This window comes from Staurois parvus, unplaced genomic scaffold (genome assembly GCF_062004578.1).
Source record: "Staurois parvus isolate SC_StPar_1 unplaced genomic scaffold, SC_StPar_1.0 ptg001882l, whole genome shotgun sequence".
NCBI lineage: Eukaryota > Metazoa > Chordata > Amphibia > Anura > Ranidae > Staurois > Staurois parvus.
The window spans coordinates 430,001-439,560 of NW_028319678.1; the positions used below are offsets into that span (position 1 = coordinate 430,001).

General features: G+C 45.6%; 1 protein-coding gene across 2 annotated transcripts in view; it reads right to left on the bottom strand.

Annotated features, from left to right (window-relative positions):
* STUB1 (STIP1 homology and U-box containing protein 1) overlaps nucleotides 1-9,555 on the bottom strand; it is a 45,245-nt gene extending 35,690 nt beyond the window's left edge. Inside the window, exon 1 of one of the 2 annotated variants that reach the window (XM_089664319.1) lies at nucleotides 9,535-9,555. The gene's annotated coding sequence lies outside the window, so the exon portion shown is untranslated. The other variant, XM_089664318.1, reaches the window with a different exon arrangement.
* Between the last annotated feature and the right edge of the window lie 5 nt (nucleotides 9,556-9,560).

Below are 9,560 nucleotides of genomic sequence, written 5' to 3' on the forward strand. Positions count from 1 at the left end.
CGGGGAGACCAGATATAGTGAATGCAGGGTCCGGAGAGACCGGATATAGTGAATGCAGGGTCCGGGGAGACCAGATATAGTGAATGCGGGGTCCGGGGAGACCAGATATAGTGAATGCGGGGTCCGGGGAGACCGGATATAGTGAATGCGGGGTCCGGGGAGACCAGATATAGTGAATGCAGGGTCCGGAGAGACCGGATATAGTGAATGCAGGGTCCGGGGGAGGCCGGATATAGTGAATGCAGGGTCCGGGGAGACCAGATATAGTGAATGCAGGGTCCGGAGAGACCGGATATAGTGAATGCAGGGTCCGGAGAGACCGGATATAGTGAATGCAGGGTCCGGGGGAGGCCGGATATAGTGAATGCAGGGTCCGGGGAGACCAGATATAGTGAATGCAGGGTCCGGGGAGAGCTGATATAGTGAATGCAGGGTCCGGGGAGAGCGGATATAGTGAATGCGGGGTCCGGGGAGCCCAGATATAGTGAATGCAGGGTCCGGGGAGAGCGGATATAGTGAATGCAGGGTCCGGGGTTTAGTAACACTGCGTCCCCATAGACTTCACTGCAAAGTAAAATACAATCAATAATATCTACAAGTGATTTAGTACCCCAGCATCCCCTTACATTATTAGTATCTAGACTGAATTATTATTGACACATACCAATGAAATAAATAACATCTATCTTTGTGGTAGTGCAGTATAAGTACCCCAGATCACTCTCCAAATATTCATATCAAACTGAATTATCTGCTAGTAAGCTTTAACAGCTTCCCGTCTGCCCTATAGCAGAAGTACTGCAACAGGGTGGCAGGGGTGCGCAAAATCGCATACATATAGGACATTTTGCAGTTCCAGTTAGGGGGCAAGCGCAAGACCATTCGCCGCCTTGGCTGTCAATCACCGGGTCCTGGCCTGTGATTGCTGAGCATCTCCGACGGGAGGAGAACTGTTTGTAAACAATACAGATCTCTCCCGTCAGCTCCTGCACACTACTTTGGATAGTATAATTTCTATATGTACCCTGTGGTAGTCTCAGCTTTCGCTAGTATAAATTCTATATGTACCCTGTGGTAGTCTCAGTAATATTTGTACCCTTTTTTGGATTTTATATGTACTCTGTGTGGCTCTCAGTATTAATTAGACATGTACCCAGTCTTACTCTCAGCACTAAATATTGGTACTCTGTTACTCTCATCCCTGTCTGCTAATATAACGTTTGCATACACAGTGTGGGGGATCTTATTCCCCTCTTTTATTAGTTATATATGTACCCAGTCTTACTCTCAGTATTCATTTCAGATACTCTCTGTTACCCCTCTCTAGTAATATAAACATTTATATAACCAGTGAATGAGTCCAAAAACCCTCCACCTACTGTTATGCTCAGTAAAAATTCTATACGTGCCCCATGTTACTCTTGGTAGTAATTATATATGTGCTCGGTGATACTCTCTGTAAAATTTCTATATGTGCCCGGTGTTCCTCTCGGCAGTAATTCTATATGTAACCGGTGTTCCTCTCTGCGGTAATTCTATATGTACCCGGTGTTCCTCTCTGCGGTAATTCTATATGTACCCGGTGTTCCTCTCTGCAGTAATTCTATATGTACCCGGTGTTCCTCTCGGCAGTAATTCTATATGTACCCAGTGTTCCTCTCGGCGGCAATTCTATATATATCCGGTGTTCATCTCGGCAGAAATTCTATATGTACCCGGTGTTCCTCTCGGGAGTAATTCTATATGTACCCGGCGTTCCTCTCGGGAGTAATTCTATATATATCCGGTGTTCCTCTCGGGAGTAATTCTATATGTACCCGGCGTTCCTCTCGGCAGTAATTCTATATGCACCGGTGTTCCTCTCGGCGGCAATTCTATATATATCCGGTGTTCATCTCGGCAGTAATTCTATATGTACCCGGTGTTCCTCTCGGCAGTAATTCTATATGCATCGGTGTTCCTCTCGGCGGCAATTCTATATATATCCGGTGTTCATCTCGGCAGTAATTCTAAATGTACCCGGCGTTCCTCTCGGTAGTAATTCTATATGTACCCGGTGTTCCTCTCGGCAGTAATTCTATATGTAACCGGTATTCCTCTGTGCAGTAATTCTATATGTACCGGTGTTCCTCTCGGCGGCAATTCTATATATATCCGGTGGTCCTCTCGGCAGTAATTCTATATGTACCGGTGTTCCTCTCGGCGGCAATTCTATATATATCCGGCGTTCCTCTCGGTAGTAATTCTATATGTACCCAGTGTTCCTCTCGGCAGTAATTCTAAATGTAACCGGTGTTCCTCTCGGCAGTAATTCTATATGTACCAGTGTTCCTCTCGGCGGCAATTCTATATATATATATATCGGGTGTTCCTCTCGGCAGTAATTCCATATGTACCCGGTGTTCCTCTCAGCGGCAATTCTACATGTACCCGGCGTTCCTCTCTGTGGTAATTCTATATGTATCCGGCGTTCCTCTCTGTAGTAATTCTATATGTACCCGGTGTTCCTCTCGGCGGTAATTCTATATGTACCTGGCGTTCCTCTCTGTGGTAATTCTATATGTACCCGGTGTTCCCCTCGGCGGTAATTCTATATGTACCTGGCGTTCCTCTCTGTGGTAATTCTATATGTACCCGGTGTTCCTCTTGGCAGTAATTCTATATGAACCCGGTGTTCCTCTCGGCAGTAATTCTATATGTACCCGGCGTTCCTCTCAGCAGTAATTCTATATGTACCTGGTGTTCCTCTCGGGAGTAATTCTATATGTACCAGTGTTCCTCTCGGCGGCAATTCTATATATACATATATTTCGGGTGTTCCTCTCGGCAGTAATTCTATGTGTACCCGGTGTTCCTCTCGGCAGTAATTCCATATGTACCCGGTGTTCCTCTCAGCGGCAATTCTACATGTACCCGGCGTTCCTCTCTGTAGTAATTCTATATGTATCCGGCGTTCCTCTCGGCAGTAATTCTATATGACCCCGGTGCTCCTTTCGGCAGTAATTCTATATGTACCCGGTGTTCCTCTCTGTAGTAATTCTATATGTACCCGGTGTTCCTCTTGGCAGTAATTCTATATGTACCCGGTGTTTCTCTCGGCAGTAATTCTATATGAACCCGGTGTTCCTCTCGGAGGCAATTCTATATATATCCGGTGTTCCTCTCGGCAGTAATTCTATATGCACCGGTGTTCCTCTCGGCGGCAATTCTATATATATCCGGTGTTCCTCTCGGCAGTAATTCTATATGTACCAGTGTTCCTCTCGGCAGTAATTCTATATGTACCCGGTGTTCCTCTCGGCAGTAATTCTATATGTACCAGTGTTCCTCTCGGCAGTAATTCTATATGTACCAGTGTTCCTCTCGGCAGTAATTCTATATGTACCAGTGTTCCTCTCGTCGGCAATTCTATATATATATATATATATATATATATATCAGGCGTTCCTCTCGGCAGTAATTCCATATGTACCCGGTGTTTCTCTCAGCGGCAATTCTATGTGTACCCGGTGTTCCTCTCGGTAGTAATTCTATATGTACCCGGTGTTCCTCTCGGTAGTAATTCTATATGTACCCGGCGTTCCTCTCGGTAGTAATTCTATATGTACCCGGTGTTCCTCTCGGCAGTAATTCTATATGAACCCGGTGCTCCTTTCGGCAGTAATTCTATATGTACCCGGCGGTCCTCTCTGTAGTAATTCTATATGTACCCGGTGTTCCTCTTGGCAGTAATTCTATATGAACCCGGTGTTCCTCTCGGCAGTAATTCTATATGTACCCGGCGTTCCTCTCAGGAGTAATTCTATATGTACCCGGTGTTCCTCTCGGGAGTAATTCTATATGTACCTGGCGTTCCTCTCGGGAGTAATTCTATATGTACCTGGCGTTCCTCTCGGGAGTAATTCTATATGTACCCGGTGTTCCTCTCCGGAGTAATTCTATATGTACCCGGCGTTCATCTAGGGAGTAATTCTATAAGTACCCGGTGTTCCTCTCGGCAGTAATTCTAAATGTAACCGGTGTTCCTCTCGGCAGTAATTCTATATGTACCCGGTGTTCCTCTCGGAGGCAATTCTATATATATCCGGTGTTCCTCTCGGCAGTAATTCTATATGCACCGGTGTTCCTCTCGGCGGCAATTCTATATATATCCGGTGTTCCTCTCGGCAGTAATTCTATATGTACCAGTGTTCCTCTCGGCAGTAATTCTATATGTACCAGTGTTCCTCTCGGCGGCAATTCTATATATATATATATATATATATATATATATATATATCAGGCGTTCCTCTCGGCAGTAATTCCATATGTACCCGGTGTTTCTCTCAGCGGCAATTCTATGTGTACCCGGTGTTCCTCTCGGTAGTAATTCTATATGTACCCGGTGTTCCTCTCGGTAGTAATTCTATATGTACCCGGTGTTCCTCTCTGTAGTAATTCTATATGTACCCGGCGTTCCTCTCGGTAGTAATTCTATATGTACCCGGCGTTCCTCTCGGCAGTAATTCTATATGTACCCGGCGTTCCTCTCGGCAGTAATTCTATATGTACCCGGCGTTCCTCTCGGCAGTAATTCTATATGTACCCGGTGTTCCTCTCGGCAGTAATTCTATATGACCCCGGTGCTCCTTTCGGCAGTAATTCTATATGTACCCGGTGTTCCTCTCTGTAGTAATTCTATATGTACCCGGCGTTCCTCTCGGGAGTAATTCTATATGTACCCGGTGTTCCTCTCGGAAGTAATTCTATATGTACCCGGTTTTCCTCTCCGGAGTAATTCTATATGTACCCGGCGTTCCTCTAGGGAGTAATTCTATATGTACCCGGTGTTCCTCTCGGCAGTAATTCTAAATGTAACCGGTGTTCCTCTCGGCAGTAATTCTATATGTACCCGGTGTTCCTCTCGGAGGCAATTCTATATATATCCAGTGTACATATAGGACATTTTGCAGTTCCAGTTAGGGGGCAAGCGCAAGACCATTCGCCGCCTTGGCTGTCAATCACCGGGTCCTGGCCTGTGATTGCTGAGCATCTCCGACGGGAGGAGAACTGTTTGTAAACAATACAGATCTCTCCCGTCAGCTCCTGCACACTACTTTGGATAGTATAATTTCTATATGTACCCTGTGGTAGTCTCAGCTTTCGCTAGTATAAATTCTATATGTACCCTGTGGTAGTCTCAGTAATATTTGTACCCTTTTTTGGATTTTATATGTACTCTGTGTGGCTCTCAGTATTAATTAGACATGTACCCAGTCTTACTCTCAGCACTAAATATTGGTACTCTGTTACTCTCATCCCTGTCTGCTAATATAACGTTTGCATACACAGTGTGGGGGATCTTATTCCCCTCTTTTATTAGTTATATATGTACCCAGTCTTACTCTCAGTATTCATTTCAGATACTCTCTGTTACCCCTCTCTAGTAATATAAACATTTATATAACCAGTGAATGAGTCCAAAAACCCTCCACCTACTGTTATGCTCAGTAAAAATTCTATACGTGCCCCATGTTACTCTTGGTAGTAATTATATATGTGCTCGGTGATACTCTCTGTAAAATTTCTATATGTGCCCGGTGTTCCTCTCGGCAGTAATTCTATATGTAACCGGTGTTCCTCTCTGCAGTAATTCTATATGTACCCGGTGTTCCTCTCGGCAGTAATTCTATATGTACCCGGTGTTCCTCTCGGCGGCAATTCTATATATATCCGGTGTTCATCTCGGCAGAAATTCTATATGTACCCGGTGTTCCTCTCGGGAGTAATTCTATATGTACCCGGCGTTCCTCTCGGGAGTAATTCTATATATATCCGGTGTTCCTCTCGGGAGTAATTCTATATGTACCCGGCGTTCCTCTCGGCAGTAATTCTATATGCACCGGTGTTCCTCTCGGCGGCAATTCTATATATATCCGGTGTTCATCTCGGCAGTAATTCTATATGTACCCGGTGTTCCTCTCGGCAGTAATTCTATATGCATCGGTGTTCCTCTCGGCGGCAATTCTATATATATCCGGTGTTCATCTCGGCAGTAATTCTAAATGTACCCGGCGTTCCTCTCGGTAGTAATTCTATATGTACCCGGCGTTCCTCTCGGTAGTAATTCTATATGTACCCGGTGTTCCTCTCGGCAGTAATTCTATATGTAACCGGTATTCCTCTGTGCAGTAATTCTATATGTACCGGTGTTCCTCTCGGCGGCAATTCTATATATATCCGGTGGTCCTCTCGGCAGTAATTCTATATGTACCGGTGTTCCTCTCGGCGGCAATTCTATATATATCCGGCGTTCCTCTCGGTAGTAATTCTATATGTACCCAGTGTTCCTCTCGGCAGTAATTCTAAATGTAACCGGTGTTCCTCTCGGCAGTAATTCTATATGTACCAGTGTTCCTCTCGGCGGCAATTCTATATATATATATATCGGGTGTTCCTCTCAGCAGTAATTCCATATGTACCCGGTGTTCCTCTCAGCGGCAATTCTACATGTACCCGGCGTTCCTCTCTGTGGTAATTCTATATGTATCCGGCGTTCCTCTCTGTAGTAATTCTATATGTACCCGGTGTTCCTCTCGGCGGTAATTCTATATGTACCTGGCGTTCCTCTCTGTGGTAATTCTATATGTACCCGGTGTTCCCCTCGGCGGTAATTCTATATGTACCTGGCGTTCCTCTCTGTGGTAATTCTATATGTACCCGGTGTTCCTCTTGGCAGTAATTCTATATGAACCCGGTGTTCCTCTCGGCAGTAATTCTATATGTACCCGGCGTTCCTCTCAGCAGTAATTCTATATGTACCTGGTGTTCCTCTCGGGAGTAATTCTATATGTACCAGTGTTCCTCTCGGCGGCAATTCTATATATACATATATTTCGGGTGTTCCTCTCGGCAGTAATTCTATGTGTACCCGGTGTTCCTCTCGGGAGTAATTCCATATGTACCCGGTGTTCCTCTCAGCGGCAATTCTACATGTACCCGGCGTTCCTCTCTGTAGTAATTCTATATGTATCCGGCGTTCCTCTCGGCAGTAATTCTATATGACCCCGGTGCTCCTTTCGGCAGTAATTCTATATGTACCCGGTGTTCCTCTCTGTAGTAATTCTATATGTACCCGGTGTTCCTCTTGGCAGTAATTCTATATGTACCCGGTGTTCCTCTCGGCAGTAATTCTATATGAACCCGGTGTTCCTCTCGGAGGCAATTCTATATATATCCGGTGTTCCTCTCGGCAGTAATTCTATATGCACCGGTGTTCCTCTCGGCGGCAATTCTATATATATCCGGTGTTCCTCTCGGCAGTAATTCTATATGTACCAGTGTTCCTCTCGGCAGTAATTCTATATGTACCCGGTGTTCCTCTCGGCAGTAATTCTATATGTACCAGTGTTCCTCTCGGCAGTAATTCTATATGTACCAGTGTTCCTCTCGGCAGTAATTCTATATGTACCAGTGTTCCTCTCGTCGGCAATTCTATATATATATATATATATATATCAGGCGTTCCTCTCGGCAGTAATTCCATATGTACCCGGTGTTTCTCTCAGCGGCAATTCTATGTGTACCCGGTGTTCCTCTCGGTAGTAATTCTATATGTACCCGGTGTTCCTCTCGGTAGTAATTCTATATGTACCCGGCGTTCCTCTCGGTAGTAATTCTATATGTACCCGGTGTTCCTCTCGGCAGTAATTCTATATGAACCCGGTGCTCCTTTCGGCAGTAATTCTATATGTACCCGGCGGTCCTCTCTGTAGTAATTCTATATGTACCCGGTGTTCCTCTCGGCAGTAATTCTATATGAACCCGGTGTTCCTCTCGGCAGTAATTCTATATGTACCCGGCGTTCCTCTCAGGAGTAATTCTATATGTACCCGGTGTTCCTCTCGGGAGTAATTCTATATGTACCTGGCGTTCCTCTCGGGAGTAATTCTATATGTACCTGGCGTTCCTCTCGGGAGTAATTCTATATGTACCCGGCGTTCATCTAGGGAGTAATTCTATAAGTACCCGGTGTTCCTCTCGGCAGTAATTCTAAATGTAACCGGTGTTCCTCTCGGCAGTAATTCTATATGTACCCGGTGTTCCTCTCGGAGGCAATTCTATATATATCCGGTGTTCCTCTCGGCAGTAATTCTATATGCACCGGTGTTCCTCTCGGCGGCAATTCTATATATATCCGGTGTTCCTCTCGGCAGTAATTCTATATGTACCAGTGTTCCTCTCGGCAGTAATTCTATATGTACCAGTGTTCCTCTCGGCGGCAATTCTATATATATATATATATATATATATATATATATCAGGCGTTCCTCTCGGCAGTAATTCCATATGTACCCGGTGTTTCTCTCAGCGGCAATTCTATGTGTACCCGGTGTTCCTCTCGGTAGTAATTCTATATGTACCCGGTGTTCCTCTCGGTAGTAATTCTATATGTACCCGGTGTTCCTCTCGGTAGTAATTCTATATGTACCCGGCGTTCCTCTCGGTAGTAATTCTATATGTACCCGGCGTTCCTCTCGGCAGTAATTCTATATGTACCCGGCGTTCCTCTCGGCAGTAATTCTATATGTACCCGGCGTTCCTCTCGGCAGTAATTCTATATGTACCCGGTGTTCCTCTCGGCAGTAATTCTATATGACCCCGGTGCTCCTTTCGGCAGTAATTCTATATGTACCCGGTGTTCCTCTCTGTAGTAATTCTATATGTACCCGGCGTTCCTCTCGGGAGTAATTCTATATGTACCCGGTGTTCCTCTCGGAAGTAATTCTATATGTACCCGGTTTTCCTCTCCGGAGTAATTCTATATGTACCCGGCGTTCCTCTAGGGAGTAATTCTATATGTACCCGGTGTTCCTCTCGGCAGTAATTCTATATGTACCCGGTGTTCCTCTCGGAGGCAATTCTATATATATCCAGTGTTCCTCTCGGCAGTAATTCTATATGTACCCGGTGTTCCTCTCGGCAGTAATTCTATATGTACCAGTGTTCCTCTCGTCGGCAATTCTATATATATATATATATATATATATATATCGGGCGTTCCTCTCTGCAGTAATTCCATATGTACCCGGTGTTTCTCTCAGCGGCAATTCTATGTGTACCCGGTGTTCCTCTCGGTAGTAATTCTATATGTACCCGGTGTTCCTCTTGGCAGTAATTCTATATGTACCCGGTGTTCCTCTCGGCAGTAATTCTATATGTACCCGGTGTTCCTCTCGGTAGTAATTCTATATGTACCCGGTGTTCCTCTCGGTAGTAATTCTATACGTACCCGGCGTTCCTCTCGGTAGTAATTCTATATGTACCATATGCAATAATCCCAGGTACTCTCTCAGCCCCCCTCCCCCCATCCATTACCTTAGGGTCTGCACAGTGCTGTGTGGGGCCCTATAGGAGGCGGTATAGAGGAGCCCAGCGTTGCTATGGTAACCCCCTTGTCCTATAGAGCCCCCCGGCCTCCAGCCATAGGCCACAGCGGGACACGCAGCCTCTTCCCCTCCCTCCGGCCCGCAAAGCCTCTGATACAGCTAGCACCTTGTCCCAACCGGAACTTCCGGCCC